Source organism: Camellia sinensis, chromosome 6, assembly GCF_055761805.1.
Source record: "Camellia sinensis isolate YWXY chromosome 6, ASM5576180v1, whole genome shotgun sequence".
Classification (NCBI taxonomy): domain Eukaryota; kingdom Viridiplantae; phylum Streptophyta; class Magnoliopsida; order Ericales; family Theaceae; genus Camellia; species Camellia sinensis.
In genome coordinates, this window is record NC_138966.1 from 104,330,215 (window position 1) to 104,347,446 (window position 17,232).

The window sequence follows — 17,232 nt, forward strand, 5'->3', positions numbered from 1 at the left end:
ATTCACCAATTTCGTCTCTATCTCTCTCTCATCTCTATCTCTATCTATCTTTCTCTTTCACAATCCCACAAGCCTACCCAATCACCACACTCCACCATCACCAAACTTTCAACTCTCAACCGTCATTCCTTCTTCCTCATCAACATCTCACAGCTGGCATCACTATTTCTTTTCTGTCCGTCGAATCTTCGGCGACTACCATTTTTTCCGGTGACTTATCTTTCTTTCTTCCTCTTTTTCCACTCTTTTAAGGTATTTTTTCATTTTTGTGTAGATCTGTGGGTATAGGAGTAGATTTGTAGAATTTTTGTTTGTTGTTCATCTTTGGTTCATCATAATAATAATAAAAAAAAAAGAGTCAAAAATCTGGGCAAGAAGACGATGGGCGCACGTGCGGCCCTCTCCGGCGCACATGCGGTCCAAGCCAAAAAAAAAAAACTCAGAAATAAAGGCACTAATAATAATAATAATTGAGCTTATTTTTATTTACTATATTTGTTTAGTTTAAATTGTTTAGTAGTGATTCTCTTAATTTCATTAGTTAGTGGATTGTTGCTTTTATTTTTATTTTACTTGTTAGTTAGTGATTTTATTTTTATTTTTATTTTATGATGTAATTGTTCATTTAATTGTTAAGTAGTTTAGTTTTTATTTTTAGTTTATTTTATTTTCTCTAAATTTTTATTTTATTTTTTTCTATTTTAGTAGACACACAAAAAAAAAAGTTTAGTTTAGTTTAGTTTATTCTATACTTTAGTTTATTTTGTACTATAGTTTACTTCTTTTATAGGTTAGTTTAGTTTATTTAATGTCATTTTTCTTCATTTATTTAATTCTTTTCGTTTTTATATAAATAAATACAAAAAAAAATATTGGTGCGAATTGCATGTGGTACATCAGTGGGCAGACTTGTGCTTTAATATTTTATTTGATTCTCATGCTGGTTTCACGGGTATATGTGTTTATTGTTGGTGTGTGCAGGATATGAGTCGACGTATTTCCGCTTGGGCCTCCAAAAAGGCCAAAGGTTCCACCTCTTCGGCGCCACCACCGCCACCGTCACCACCATCCTCGCCACCATCACCGGGTGACTTGCCACGGCCAGAGTGGGCTTCCCGCCCGCTTCACAAGCTCACACAGTTCAACATTCCATATTTTCGGCGTGACACGGACACTACTTGGGCGTTGAGCAGCTCCAACTCCGGCAACAGTTGGGCATTTGCACTGTGACAGTGCCCACTTATCCTTATCTGGTACGACTCTTCTACCAGAACCTGTATGAGTCACTCACCGAGGATGGATTGCTATCTACCATTGATGGTCATATTGTCCACATCACCTCATCCATGATTGCCACCGCGTTAGGGTTTTTCGCCAAGCCAGAATATCAGCCCTTCCCAGAAGTTTAGGATCGACAACCCATACATAGCCTCATCCAACAATACTTCTCGGGGGCCCACGGTGACAACAGTTTCACATACTTGCGACGGAGCAAGCTGCCTAGCCGCTTGCTATTCATTGATTTCGTGGTCCATAAGAATGTCCTTCCACTTGGGCATAGAGCTGAGCGCCGTTTGGAGTTTGTTCAGGTTTTACACGGTTATCAGCATGGCTATTAGGTCTCGCTTGAGCATATCATCTGGATGCATTTGCGAAAATTTCTACGAGAGGCAGTTCGGCCTGAACCTATGCAGAACCTGACTTGGCCACTGATATTTGCCAATTTGTTGACACTTGTGTTTGAGCTGAACAGCCTCTCCATTGCTGAGAATGAGGAGATTGATAGAGCGTATCCGACTTTCGGCCAGCGAGAATGACAGCATAGCATATCTCACATCCCACAGCAGGTTGGTGCCCCTTATCAGTTGATGAAGCCTAGGACCCCGTACATGACCACCCACCTCATCCTGTTCCCCCCGTGCCTCCCCAAGGGGAACCCACTCTACATGACTCGGAGGAGTACTTATAGCTTCAGCACTCTGTGGATCAGGTCCACAGTACTCTTCGTGATCACCACTAGAGTCTCATAGAGTTGCGCACGGATTTTCAGGCGCATCAAGACTATTCTCAGGCGACCTTCGACCAGCTACACGCCCGCCAGCTCGACATCCAGCAACGGGTTCAAGATGAAGCCTTTGAGACGCGATCTTTGATGCAAGCCTTGTTTGCCCAGCATTTCCCGCCACCACCGCCACCGGCTTCTCCGTAGTACCCACTGTATATTGCTTTATCTCTTTTATTTTTATTTTTATTTCTTTTTAGTTATTTCCTCTTCTCAAAAAAAAAAAAAAAAAAAACAGTTGAGTGTGTTTGTGTTACTATATGCCTACCTAGATGTGCGCCTACAATCTCTGGTAATATTCTCTCATTTCTCTTTACTTTTCCATTGAGGACAATATCATATTCAAGTTGGGGGATGAGAGTTGTATTTTCTTTTGTGCATTCCTATTTGGCTCAATAATTCATGTTTATACCTGTTTCACTTGATTGCATTACTTTACTTGATGTGACTTGTTGCTAGTAGGGTGATGATATTTGTATATGTTAATTGGGGAGCATAGTAGACTTGTATGAAAAGGATTTATTGGGTAGACACTTGCATGTGATGTTTGCACTAGGGGAGTCGTTTGTGCTTGTGGTATTAGTACACTTGTCACAAGTATGCCGTATTTCACATGAACACACTCATAACAGTGACCTCTTTATTATAATCCCTAGTGTATATCATTGATAATAGCTAGGTTTCTGATTCTCTAATAAAATATTCTATTTTCTCTCATCTTTCTTTCTCTCCCCATTACAATTGCTTCTCTTTCTTTTTCCCTTTCTATATATATATATATATATATATTGTTTGAATAAGGGCTTTTTTGTTGCATGCAGTTGATAAGCCAATTTACAAGTTAAGGTTAAAATGCTATTTTATATATTATGCAGTGCTGAACTTTATAGATATGAGAAGAAGAAGAAGAAGAAGAAGAAGAAGAAGAAGAAGAAGAAGAAGAAGAAGAAGAAGAAGATAATAGGCCGACAAGAGTTTTTAGTGAAATGTTCATTATGATGATAAATAGTCAATTAGAAGAACTACTATATGGTTTATTCTTTGTTATCATATTACATTATTCATATTTTTTTGTCTTCGGACGATCAAATCTCGGACTTTACCAATCCATTCGCATATAAGTGCTCCTAGATTTTTCCTAACCCTATTTGCTTTCTTTTGGACTATTCTTCAGCTTGATAAGTAATGATTATAATGATTAAATTTGATAATTTTGTTAATCTTTTGACTTTCCAGTAACCTTCCTTTGGATTTACATTTTTTTTTTTTTTTGTCGTGTGTCTATTTTAATTTTAGTGGATTTGACACTAAAATTCAGAAAGTTTTGAACGATTTTGAGAAAAAAAAAAAAAAAAAAATTCATCACAAATTGACTAATTTTTGTCTTTCATTTACTGTTCAAAGGTAATTATTTAGTCTTCTTAAAAATTTGTTTTCAGGGTCCTTCCTTATTTGACGTCCATTTAAAAATTTCATATTTTTAATTTTTTTTTTGTTTTTAGTAATTCTTTTTAATAAAATTTGTGTCAACTTTTTTTACTTTTTCAGTCCATCTAATATAAAGGGCAAATTACGAACACCCCCTCAATATTTGGTGAAAATACAAATTCCTCCCTGAAGTTTGAGAAATTACATCCCACCCCCTGAGGTTTATATTTTCATAACAAATTGCCTCCTAAGGTTTTTATTTTCATACAGATTCCCTCCTAATTTCTCTTAATTTGTTATGAAAATTTGACCTTCAAGGGGCAATTTGTAATTTCTCAAACCTCAGGAGGAATCTGTATTTTCACCAAATCTCGAGGGGGTGTTTGTAATTTGCCCTAATATAAAAGAACATAAAAAATAAGAAAACAATAAATAAAAAAAATTCAAGAAAGACAAAAAAAAAAAAAAAAAGCAAAAAATGTCCAAAAAGACAAAAAAATATATTTTTATCTTTTTAAAAAACAATAAATAAAAAAAATTCAGTAAACACAGAAAGTCACTAAAAAACTAATGCCAAACACCTAGACAGACAAAAAACGCAAAAAGCAAAAAGCAAATTGATTTAAAGTTTATAATTATTTACTTAAAATGAGGCAGGCTCATAAGTTAGAGCCAAAGAAGGCCAAATAAAAAATAAATAATAAAAATTAAAAAATTGGGTTAAATTTTTAGCTTATTTTAGGAAAGATTTAATTTTTTTTGACTTATTAAAACATCCCTAACCGTAATGTCGAATATAAAGTAGCAACTCCAAATATAATATTTAAAATAAATTACAAATACATTTCCTGATATTTGTTTAAAATACTATTTGGTTCCTGTAATTTTTGAAATTATATCCCGTTTCTTGAAATTTCTAATTCATAACAAATAACTCATTTTATTAATAAATTATCAAGTCAATTAATAATTTTTAATGGTGTCAGAAATTTATTTCAATTAATAATTCAGGTAATTTTGAAAAGGGCTGCATGGAGAAGAATGATTCATGTAGCCGACCCCATTTGATGGGACTTAAGGCTTGGTTTGATTTGGTTTGGTTAATAATTCAGGTAATTTTATTATTGTCTAAAAAAGTCGTTAGGAATTTCATTTTTTAAGTAAATTCTATTAAATAAAGAATTCTGACAAAAGGGTATTTTGTAATTTTTCAAACTATAAGAGACAATTCGTATTTTAAATAAATTTTAGAAAATATATTTGTAATTTACCCTAATATTTAACATCTCTACTAACTCCAACAAAAATTCAATTTAGGAGTGGAAAAATTGACATACAAGGTGGAGATGTCAAATTTATTTTGGTTGCTTTATTTATTATGGTAGAATTCAGATTAACAGATTCTTTTTATTAATTTTTTTTTAAAAAAAAAATCTCTTAATATCTAATTGAATTTAAGACATTATCGACAAATCTTTTTTGAAAAGTGCGTATTTATTTAATCTCAAAATCTTTTGAATAGACTTAAAAGCCTTATGTTTATTTATTTTTTCCTCTTTCCTTATACCTTACTTCTTTTCTTTATCTCTCTTTCTCTGATATCAGCGATGACGACCATGCTTTCCTTCTTTTCTTTCCCTTTCTAATCTATAGTCACCGATAACCAACGACCACCATTATTGGGGTTTACGGGCAACCACCGCGCACCAATCCCTTATTTTGTGCTCACCAAAACTCCTTACTATGTGCTCACCGACGACGAAAGAGATGAGTTTCCGATGAAGAAGATGCGTAGATCTACTCAGATATGATGTGAGTAGATCTACGTTAGATCCAGCTAGATCTAAATCAAAAAGTAGTTGTCGGAGTATAAGCATCTCTCTATATCTGTCTATTTTCTTCGATCTCTCAGTTTTAATATTTTTTCTGTATTACACACTTCTACTTTTTTGTAACAAAGGAGAAATCATTTTTTAGAACTGTAAAATTTTACAGTTTGATAACTTTCTTTAGAATTGTAAATTTTTTTAATTTCATAACATGTTTTTAAATTGATTAATAAGGATAAATACTTAATAGAATCATACTTTCAAATTATAATATTTTACAGTTTCAAAGCTTACTTTTCAGTTTGATCAATATTGAAAATTATTTGTTTAAACTCTATAAAAATTAAAAATAACATATGTTTTTTTTTTTTCATTGTTGCTATTTGTTGTTCTTAGGCTTTTTTTCTTCTTTCAATTTATCAATATTTAACACATTTTTCTCCGTTTTTTTACTTTAATTTCTCAGTTTGTTCTTCTTCTTTCTTTCGGCAATATTTTAGACATTTTGGTAAGTCTTCAGCGATATTCCTGACCTCCAACGAACATTCTAGACATTCCGACGACTTTCGATGACGTTCAGAATATTCCGACAATACTACGTCAATTTTCCGGTGATATTCCGATGACTTTCCGGTGATATTAAACATTTTGATAAGTCTCTGATGATTGTCTGACGGAAGTTCGACGGTGGTAGAATGTAACAATGTCTTTAAATTATTTTTTTTTGAAAAAAATAGGATTTTTTGTAACCATTAAAAATATATATGATTAATTGGTTTAAGTGTTTTGTTTTAGGATTAAATGAATTTAAAACTTTGTGCATGAGACTTACCAATAAATTCCCATTGAATTTATCATATCAAATTGAATGTAATGTTTATTTTAAGAGAAGTTAAATTGCCATGTAAACTTTAAAATAAATTTAAAAAATTATATTTGAAGATTTGGTTAAAAAGAATAAAGATTGAGAGCTCTAGAGGAACTCTAAATGGAATTGGGATCCTCCCCTTGCACTCCCTCCTTGCATCCCTCTTTACAGGGCCTTTGGGTCCACTTTTAGGCCCAATTTTGATAATCCGAACCGTTCATATTTTAAGATTTATTTAGTATATCATACCTGTAAAAAATCAAGTTGATCGGATATCAGAAAAGTATGTGTTCGGAAAATTATTTATTAAATTCTTTAAAAAAATAGTTTTTAGTTCGATTTTTCCGAACACATGCTTTCTGAATCCGATCAACTTGATTTTTTACAGGTATGATATACTGAATAAATCTTAAAATATGAACAGTTCGGATTATCAAAATTGGGTCTAAAAGTGGACCCGAAGGCCCTGCAAGGAGGGAGCGCAAGGAGAGGATCTTGACTCCTCTAAATGGGTGGGACTCACTTGTGACGTGATGTGTGTATGTGATTGTTTGTTTGTTTATTTATTTTTTCTTACCACATGTGTAGAGCCCTTTTTAGAGTTTAAATATTAGAGCTATCTATCATTGCTCGGTTGAAAAAGACTAAAAATGGTTAGTGAACTAACTTGTAAATCAGTGTCAAAGAAACCCTTAGAGATAAGTAACCTTTCCCTTCTTTCTATGCCAACCTACTCATTCCTTCCCTTTCCATCCCAACCTATTATCTTCTATTTAAAACACAGAAAATTACACAATAGTCTTAGAATATCATATAATCATATTTTTTTTTATAAATTATCATTAATTATGTTCTTTCATATTTTTTAATTATCCAATACAAATAATCAATACTCTATTTTTTTTACTAATCATAATATCATTAATCATACTGTCATAAATAATCACGTGGTTATATTTAAAACTGCAGCATAATCACCCGTAAAACCCACAATGCCAAAAACGAATTTCAAAAACAGACACGAGATTAAAAAGGAGTTGTTTGGGGTGTCCTAAATAAATGTACTTTTTATTTTTTTGGACTAAAAAGTTGAGGAAAAAAAGATGAATGTTTGGATTAACTTTTTGACTTTTTACGAAAAAATGTATATTAAAAAATTATATAAATAAGTGTATATGAGAAGTTAGTGAAGTAGCCCGTACACTTTGGGCAGTGTAGTGGGGTGGTTAGGAGATGGAAAATGCTTGCCTCTTTTTCGGATTTGAATTGGACGGTATTGTTCGGCCCGTGGGGGCCACTACGGGTCCTGTTTTGCTAATCGGAACCGTTCAATGTGTAGAACTCATCGAGTACTATATGCTTGTAAAAAATTACGTTGATTGGATATCGATAGATATCTGATCGTGTTATTTTTTTTGGTCAACTATTAACTATAACACCATCTTTTTTTTTTTATACAAAACTGCTTTGATCATGTAGTTAGCGATATCTAATTAATGTGATTTTTTATAGCCATATAGTACTAGACGAGTTCTACATATTGAACGGTTCGGATTATCAAAACGAAACTCGTGATGGGCCCGCAAGGGCCCAACATTACCATCCAACTTAGTGAATATATATATGTAATTTTTTTTTTGTTCCTTTTATTATACTCTCCTTTCATGTCAGTACCTAGAGGTCATGTTTGATTCACAAGACTAATAGTAAAGTATTAATAATCCTATTAAATTAGTGTAGTATTCACTATCTAATTGGATTCATATCCATTGGATTAATAATCCCACCCCTACCCCATTACTAATAATCCGACAAATTTGTTGGATTAATTATCCATTGGATTAATAATCTTAAATCAAAATATTAAAACAAATATAGGATAGTTGGACTCACGGATTAATAATCTCAATCTCATACTCTAATCCACCCAATCAAACATGCCCAGAGTGGTGTAAAGTTGGTTTGTATTAAAATATTATGTATATTAATTTTTTTATATTTTTAATTTGTGAATAATGATGACTTTTTGGCTTTTTTTTATAACTTTTTGACTTTTTGGATTTTTTTAAAAACCCCAAACCATGCCTAAAACAACAATATTTATTACCAAATTGACATCTTCGCCCACCAAAGAAATTACTGGAATAGTTAGTTAAATAATGCTATATACGCTAATTAATATATCAATTAGTATACTAACGGATAATATAGTATAATTTTAGAGACTTTGAATCCTTGTAATTTGTATGATGGGTGAGATCATAACTTTAAATTGATAATGTCATAACTATGTTGGTATACTAATTAATATACCAATTTGTCACGACCCAAACCCGCACCTGTAGGTCTAGCATCGTAACCGGCCAGTAATCCTTGGATTACCAAAGGCCTCTTGACAGATTAGCAAATAATAAGGGGCTGCAGAAGCAAATATATAAAATAGACAAGGTCCAATGAGCTGTGGTAACGTACATGAGACAGTAAATTTCAAAACTTATATATATATATATATATACATGAGCATGCCAGTCAAAGGACGCCAATATTTACAAAGTATTTACAGAAGTGTACATCCCAAGACCTGACTTTACAAAACAGTCATAGAGGCTAGTGTGAATACAAAGACAGCCATGGCATTAGATTTCGATCGGAACCTCCTCGGGAGGTACAACGGTTGGTTGACAAAAAAAAAAACAGAACAGAAGGCCGTTAACTCTGGCCCTGGTTACACGCCGGCTCACCTACATACATAATATAAATTGTGAGCGAAAGCCCAGTGAATAATAACAGAGTAAAGGGATTTCAATGAATGAGTCCGTATAGATTCAGAAATCATAATTCAGTTTCGTATCAAATCCATAATTGGTCCAAATCATATACAGAAAGAATAAGGCATGCTTGAGTTTACGTGATACATCCATTAGTAATAACAGAGCAGATACAGAACAGAGGTAGACACGTGAGGGTTACAAGTAACCAGTTCCTTAAAGGAACCTCCAGATCCGAGTAATAGAACAGAAGCTGAGCCTCCATGACGGGGCCTCCGGTACGGGTAACAAAGTGTAGACGGGTATAAGTTCCATAAAGGAACCTCCGATACTGGGTAACAGCTAATTAATAGTTATCACATGATGCTAAGGACGTCACGAATACATAGCAGAAATTGAACAATCATTCCCTATATAGAACATATCATTTCAGAAAACAAATCTTATTTTATCACACAGAAAATAAATACAGTTGAACATGACTTTACTAAGTTAGTACTCACAGTTGGCCTTGAGACAAACAAACGGAGCATATTAGTCAGACAGAACGCGACACGTGACCTACATAGCACATAATAGATACACACTTGAAACACACGTTCTAATTGTACAAAACTTACGTTGATGGCTTTTAGTGTGTTTCTAACATTTAATCCTCATTAAAGGGCCTTAAACATGGCCTAGGAATGCCTAGGATGGAATGAGGATGCAAACATGCCTTGAAAATCACTTCCTAAATTTTGCTGAAGATAAGGTCCATGCTCGAGCGTGGATTACCCCGCTCGAGCGGACATGCAGATGTTGAAGTTCCGCTCGAGCGTGAACTTCCTCACTCGAGCGGACTGTAAAATCAACAAAAGTACTGGATGCATGATTTTCACGCTCGACAGGCGCTCGACCCCCGCTCGAGCGTGAGACTCAGAGTCTCGCTCGAGCGTGGGTTCCTCTTGCTCGAGCGGACTGCAAAACACACAAACTTCTGGGTATACGCATTTCACGCTCGAGCGTAACTATCGACGCTCAAACGGAAGTGCATGTACTCAGGATTCACGCTCGAGCGTGAAAGTCCCCACTCGAGCGTGGGTCAAATTTCTGGAAAATCCAGATTGACCTCCAAGTATGAAACTCAACCTTTAAGCCTTCAAAACTTATTTTTCTAGGACAATATTTGAGGAAACATATAATAACTCATAAAACAACATGTATTAAAAATCATTTCAAGAAATCATGGCCCAAGAGCAACCCAATTTGTGCAAAATCAACATGAACTCTATGAACATGCCATTAATACAACATGCAAGAACCTCATTGAATCCAAACCCTCCAAAACATGACCAAACTTGATAATTTGATGGACAACAAGATGAATGACCATAATGTGAGTGAAATTAACACATGCATGGAAGAAATCTTAGAATTCAAACTCACAGCATGGAAATTTATGCATGCATGCATGGATGGACTCTCAAAACCACACTTTAAGCTAAATCTTGACTTTAAATACCAATTTCACCATGAACCTAGCAAGAACAACTCACGTTCATAATTAAAAGGATGAATTCTCTACCTTTAGGTCTTCAATTCCAACTATGGAAGTTTAAACATGCAATCCTCCTTCAATTTCTCTAACTCTTCAAGCTAATCTCTAAATGAATTCAATTTCCTCCCTCACTCACTTTCTCTCACGGTTTTGGCAAGGAAAGAGGCTGAAAATGGTGTATGAACTAATTCTAAACAATGTATGAGAAAGTGGCCCACTCAAGGGCAATGATGTAATTAACTTGCATTTACTTAATCTATATTAAATCTAGCATTATATTAATCAAATTTAATCGTTCCGAACAGAATTTTAATTAAACCTACCATAAAATTTCACAAATCCTAATTAGCACATAAATCAAGTCAATTTCCGATTCGGACGCCGATAAGGCTTTCAATTCGCAAATCGAAACTAAAACGTGAACAGATCTTTCTACGCCTAACAGATATAAATACAACAATGCAACACATACACATGCATTCTAATTCAGTATTTCTCCTTACTCACTAATTAGGTGCACATAATCATGGATTAACATTATTCAGAGGTTGGGGTTATTACACAATTGGTGCATATAGTACCACCATAGTCAATTATATCAAATTATGTAGATTACTTCATGAAAAATTTATCCATAAATCTCATATTGAGGAATAGTGATCCACTTAGTTCCAAAATTTTTCTTATAAATAAATAATGGTGATTAAGAGCTCTAATAATAGAGCTCTAATAAGAGCACTAGTGACGTGGCAACCTAAAAAAAAAAGAAAAAAACAAAACAAAAGCCAAATGATCAAATCACACACTGGGACTACAGATTATAGCTCTTCTAGAGCTTACAATTTAGAGGTCTAAAGCATTTTTTATAAATAAATTAGTCTCATTAATTTTGAAAAAAAAAATGTATTTAATATAATCTTTGAAAATTAGGTTTACGGTTATACCCTTATTTCCATTATTATTATTATTATTTTTATTATTATTTATTTATTTTTTTCCTCTTCTTTGCGGAAAAGGTAAGATACACAACTTAATATGGAATTTTTGTTTTTTTAATTCAGAATGTTTGAAATGTAAGATTCTTCAAATATTTTAAAAAGAGTACAAAAATCTTTGGTAAGCTTTGAGCAAATGTATTTTTTAGACCCCAACCCCCCTCTCTCTCTCTCTCTCTAACCGAGAGCTTTTCTCTCTATTCTTTCTCCTAGGGTTCTTCTCAATGGCGCTACTTGGGAAGGGAGATGGGGTTTCGACCTCCGACCACCTTTTTTCTCTCCCTCTCTCCTTATTCTTTTTCAGTTTTCTGTTAAATAAGTTTGAGAGCTTTTCCGCATAATCCCTCCCTCCATTGTGAGGTGATTCTGTGTACTGGTTTCTCCTCTTTCAACTCATTGGTGTGGATCTTCTATAGATCTGCTACAGATCTGATTTGAGGTTGAGTCTTCTGGTTTTCTTTTTTGTTTTGTTTATATTTTGGTTTGGTTTTGACTTTGGAATCCATTAGTGCTTGGTACAGCTTACTCACTTTGTGATTGTAATCTATGATATATCATCGGCATACTCTACATTCGTTTGGTCTCTGCTGGCAGTACGAGCACAAGCACTTGTTGTATAGCTAGGTATTCTTCATAGATTTACTTATGTGTTTATTTGTCGTTCATCTTTACTTTGATGGTATAAGTTTATTTTGGATGAATTCCACTCTCTGTAAGTGTCGTTTGGCTACGTTAATGGAAATTTCTCTTCTGTTGAAAAAAAAAAAAAAAAGGCTTTGAGCAAATGTACAATTTCAAGAGAAAATTAGTGAAAAGTCTACTCTAACAATTGTCTAAGGCGTTAGGTCCATTGATTTTTTTTTTTTTTTTTTTTTTTTTTTTTTTTTTTGTGATATGTCCACACTTTGTGAGATAATTTGGTGAGAAATTCTAGAGAACATTTTGTTTTCAATTTTACCTATTGACTTTTTTTTATCTATTTGACTTTTAGTTGGCTATCTGTTCAAATTTATATTTATATGTTGAAATTTTTTGCTTATCTATTCAATTTTTTTTTTCTATCCTTTTAATTTTTTTCTGCATAAATTTTCTATCTGTTCAAATTTTTTTATATAAATTTTCTATATGTCCAAATTTGACCTATTCATTTTTTTTATCTATTCAATATTTTTATCCGTACAAATTTTCAAATATTACACTCAAACCCTATCTGTTCAAATTTTGCAATGAACAAGCCTTCCTTCACCTTACTTCTCAATTAACCAGTGTTTCTTGAAATCTAATATCACTACACAGTTTGGTCAAGAATTCTCTTTATACCAGAATACTCAATACTGTTCATCTGGTTCAGCTACCAATTATTCTGTAGACAACTCAACCATATATAGCCATGAATATATATATATACACATACTGAAACATACATCTCGATCAGGGCTGGCCTTGGGGCATAGGCCACAAGGTAATGGCTTGGGGCCTCTCAAAATTGGCTCAAAAGAAGAGTCCCTTCCTATTATAATTTAGTATAATATATTAGGTATGTTCTAAGTTTAAAAAAATAAAAAAAAGGTCTAAATTAACTTAAAATAAATTGATCCATTAAAAAATTAAAAGGTCATTAAAAAAAATTAACATTGTTATTCATTAAAAATAGACCCAAAAAAGGAGTGTCTCTTATTATAGTTTAGTCTAATATATTAAGTATATTTTAAGTCTAAAAAAATTAAAGAAAGCCTAAATTAACTTAAAATAAATTAATTCATTAAAAAATTAAAAGGCCCATTTAAAATAATTAGTATTGTTATTCATTGAAAATGATTTTGCAGAAAAATTAGATTATGTAAGTATGATTGATTTATTTACTTCTAAAAATATAAGAAGAGTGAGGATCAATCGATACTTTTTAATTATTGTAATATAATGTTAAGTATTTTTTATAATTTTGACACAAATCTTTTATTCTTTACTTTCAATTTTTTTTTTTTTTATTCAATGGAAAAAAAATGTGAAGTGGACAGAAATTTATTAGTTGATTATTGACTTTTAGGTCCGGAAATTTCTGGGCCGGGCCTGGTCTCGATCAAGGATTTTAGAACTGTAACCGTTGCCTGAACCGATAATGTGATGTCGACGAAGATGCACATGAGCGAGGCACAATCTGAGTGCTCAAGAATGATGAAGACGATGACGAGTGATCTGGAACATTTTTTCGGCGTCGGAGGTCTGCAGAATCTCGGCGAACACTTTGCAGCCATGAGATGACATCGTAGCTGTCAGATTCACTTGACTCGGACCAGGAGTCGGAGCTTCGGCTTGAGCCGATAGCAAGATCTTGCTGATCCGAATGACGGATATGTTATACGAAACCTCATCCAACGATTTGACGAAGATAGCGTCGACGTTGCCGCCATTATCCTTGGCTCTGAAACCGACCTTACCGCTTCTGAGATCTGTGATGTTGACAAATCCAGAAGAACTGGAGGCCATGCCGGTGTCTTGGAACATAGTGGCGGCTAGAGCGATGCCGTTGATGATCTGGCGGAGTAATCGAAGGAGTCTCAGCAGCCTTTGGCGGCGATGCCATTGAAAATTTCGTAGGCAAAGCTGCCGGAGCCTGAGCGATGGTAGCTCCAGCCACAGACAGACTGTGACGGAGGAGGTGGCGGAGCGGAGGGTGAGGGGAAGTGGTGGAGAGAGAGGGAGAGAGGAATAGATAGAGAGAATAGAGCTGTTCAAAAATCTGTTCAAACCGGTAATTCGGATCGAATTAGATCGAAATATACGGTTTACTTCGGTTCTATTAGGAATTGGTTCAAGTTTGGTTTCGGTTTAATAAATATAAGAATCGTAAAAATGATTTAGTTAATGGATTTTATGAAAAAATCACAGTTCAAACCGAACCGAATTTTAAAAGATATATATGATATCAAGTTTTATTTTTATTAATTGATTTTTTATAATTTTAATGATATTAAGATTATATAGATATGTAATATTAAGTAATGCTTTACTATTATTAGTTTTTATCATGAGTTAGATATAATTTTTACTAATATTAATAATTTATTCTTATAAATAGAAAATTTTGGAATCGTGAACCAAACTGAAATCGAACCGTTATTTCGATTTGGTTCTGACCTGATTTTACAAGTGTAATGATCTGATCTGGTTCTCAAAATCATAAAACCATTAAGATCGATTCGATTCTTAAATTTTCTCAGAATCGAACTAATTCGGACAATATACACCGCTAGAGAGGGAGGTCTTACGAGAGGAGAAAGAGAGAGAGGGTGAGATAAAATCAATGCATGGGCGGAGGGAAAAATATAGAGTAGTGATTTGGTCATTTTGTATGAATTTGTGGATATTATTGTTTAGCGCGTGGATCTATAGGTAATAAAATTTTAATTTTGGATTTTTAGCTTGAGTGCCTTAATTGTAAATTGTGAAATTTTGATTTGAAATAACTTAAAATGTGAAAATTTTCAAATATTTGAAAATAAATACAAAAATCTCTTAATAAATTTTAGATAAATATGTAATTTCAAACTGTGAAATTTGGAATGGTACGAAAAACCTAAAAAAAAATGTGTAGTTTTAAATTGTGAGATTTTAATTGGAATGATTTAAAATCTGACAGTTTTAACATTCCAAAAATAGTACAAAGATTTCTTAGTAAGCTTTAGACAAATATGTAATTTCAAACAGTAGAGTTTTGATTTATAATAATTTAAAATGTAGAATTTTTTCAAACATTCTAAAAAGAGTTTAAAAATCCCTTAGTAACATTTAGACAAATGTCTAATTTCAAATTGTAAAAATTTAGGTCATTTATGGGTATTAACTAGCATCCACAAGTGTAAATTGTAGGATTATACTGTCATTAACACACAAATAAGACTGTTGGGTTGTTTAGATTATTTAATTAGTAAGGTAGGGAAATGGGATTTATTGGTACTTTCATCTTATTTCAATGCGAACAATGCTATGTTTGTTACCTTTTTATATCATTTTTAGTATACAATATTATAGCGATCCCGGTCTTTTTCCTTTAGATTATTGTATCCGGACTTAGGTTCTGTGGATCCTGTCAGTATATATTGGTTGTTGTCGTCCTTTAATCTCTTTGTATTTGAGTTATAGAATGTGTTGGGCGGGTCTGTTAAAAGTCGGTTGAGTTTAGATGCCAAAACTAGTTGTCCAGATTTTGACCTGTCCGCTCGAGCGTGAGTTTGACGCTTGAGCGGGGATTCTTTTGTTGCTTGTCCGCTCGAGCGGGGGTTTTGGTGCTCGAGCAGGATTATCACCCATCCAGTATTTCCTGTGCAGTGTTGGACGCTCGAGCGTGGGATTGGACGCTCGAGCGGAAATGTGTGAGGGCCGCTCGAGCGTGGAGTTGGACGCTCGAGCAGGGACCTGGTTCTGCAAAAGTACTGGGAGTGCGTATTCAACGCTCGAACGGGAGTTTGGACGCTCGAGCGGTGAGTCGACTACATCAGTCCGTGATTTCACTTTTTGGATCGTTTTTTGACCTACTTTTCTTTCTTAACTTTTAAAAACCGCCCTTGAGAGTCTCTCTCTCTCTCAACCTGCCTTCTCTCTAAGAATTGATCTACCTAGGGTGAGTACCTAACCTTAGTCCTTTATTAAAAAGATAGAGGGAGTCAAGGGCTTCCATTTAATCTGAATGTTTGGTGGTTTGGAGCACTTTGGGAATTTAGGTCTTCATCTTCGTCTTCTCCATTCGGGTTATTTTCTTCGAGGTAGGGATTTCCTACTCCATCCTATAAGTTTTGCTCTAAGTTTTGGTATTTTGATATGTTGGGAGTACTTTGGTAATTTTGGGAAAAACCCTAGTTGTATTAATAAATTAATTTGTATAATTAATTTAAGGAAATTGGGGAAATTGGTTAAATGCATGAAATTGAGGAATTCATTGATTAAATGGTGTAGTTGGATAATTAAAATCACTCGCCTATTGAATTGTTATTATATTTATTTCCAGTCTAGAAATAACTGTTTTGGGCTATCGGTGGAGGATAGTCGTGTTTGTTGTAGACATTGCATGTGGATTAGGGAAAATTGAAACTAATCAATTTGTTTAAGTCATAAATTTAGACTATTGAATTAATACATAAATTACATGTATTGATTGAGCATTGCATATGCATATTGTTTGGGAGGAGATAGGGGATGTACTCCACAGTTTAGGGGAAGATAAAGGATGGACCTCTAAACCGGATTTTGTTTGGGAGGAGATAGGGGATGGACTCCATTAGCATCACTATTATGTGTGCTTATTATATTGAAGTGTTTTTACATGTTATTGATACAGCACTACAATGTATATCAAACGGGAAGTATGAAGTGTTTTGATATGAGCCTGAGACTCATTTGTTTTGTTGATATTGAAAGTAATGTGAATATGATATATAGTTCACTGTTGTAAGTTTGGCCAGGTTCTGAGCCATGTTGATAATAATGGAAAGTGAAATGTGTCTTAGACATTAGTGTCATGAGACTATATAATGATACAATTGATTATCTTGGTTAACTATCTATTGAATGCTATAGCTTTATTCAATGCTTATATTTGGTTTAGTATTTTTCTACTGGGCTGTGGCTCACCCTTTATGGGAACATCATTTTCAGGTTCAGGTGATAAGCTACCTCCAAGGACTTAGCTTGGAAGAATTTGACTTTTGGATTTTGAAGACTATCTTCAGTTAGTTGTTTTGATTT

The 17,232-nt window shown here is 33.7% G+C and overlaps 1 long non-coding RNA gene across 1 annotated transcript; it reads left to right on the forward strand.

The window, feature by feature from the left end:
• On the forward strand, nt 1–2,482 carry LOC145792351 (uncharacterized). Its single transcript, XR_014331735.1, has 2 exons — nt 1–252; nt 982–2,482. It is a non-coding gene; the product is annotated as an uncharacterized LOC145792351 (long non-coding RNA).
• The last annotated feature ends 14,750 nt before the right edge of the window (nt 2,483–17,232 follow it).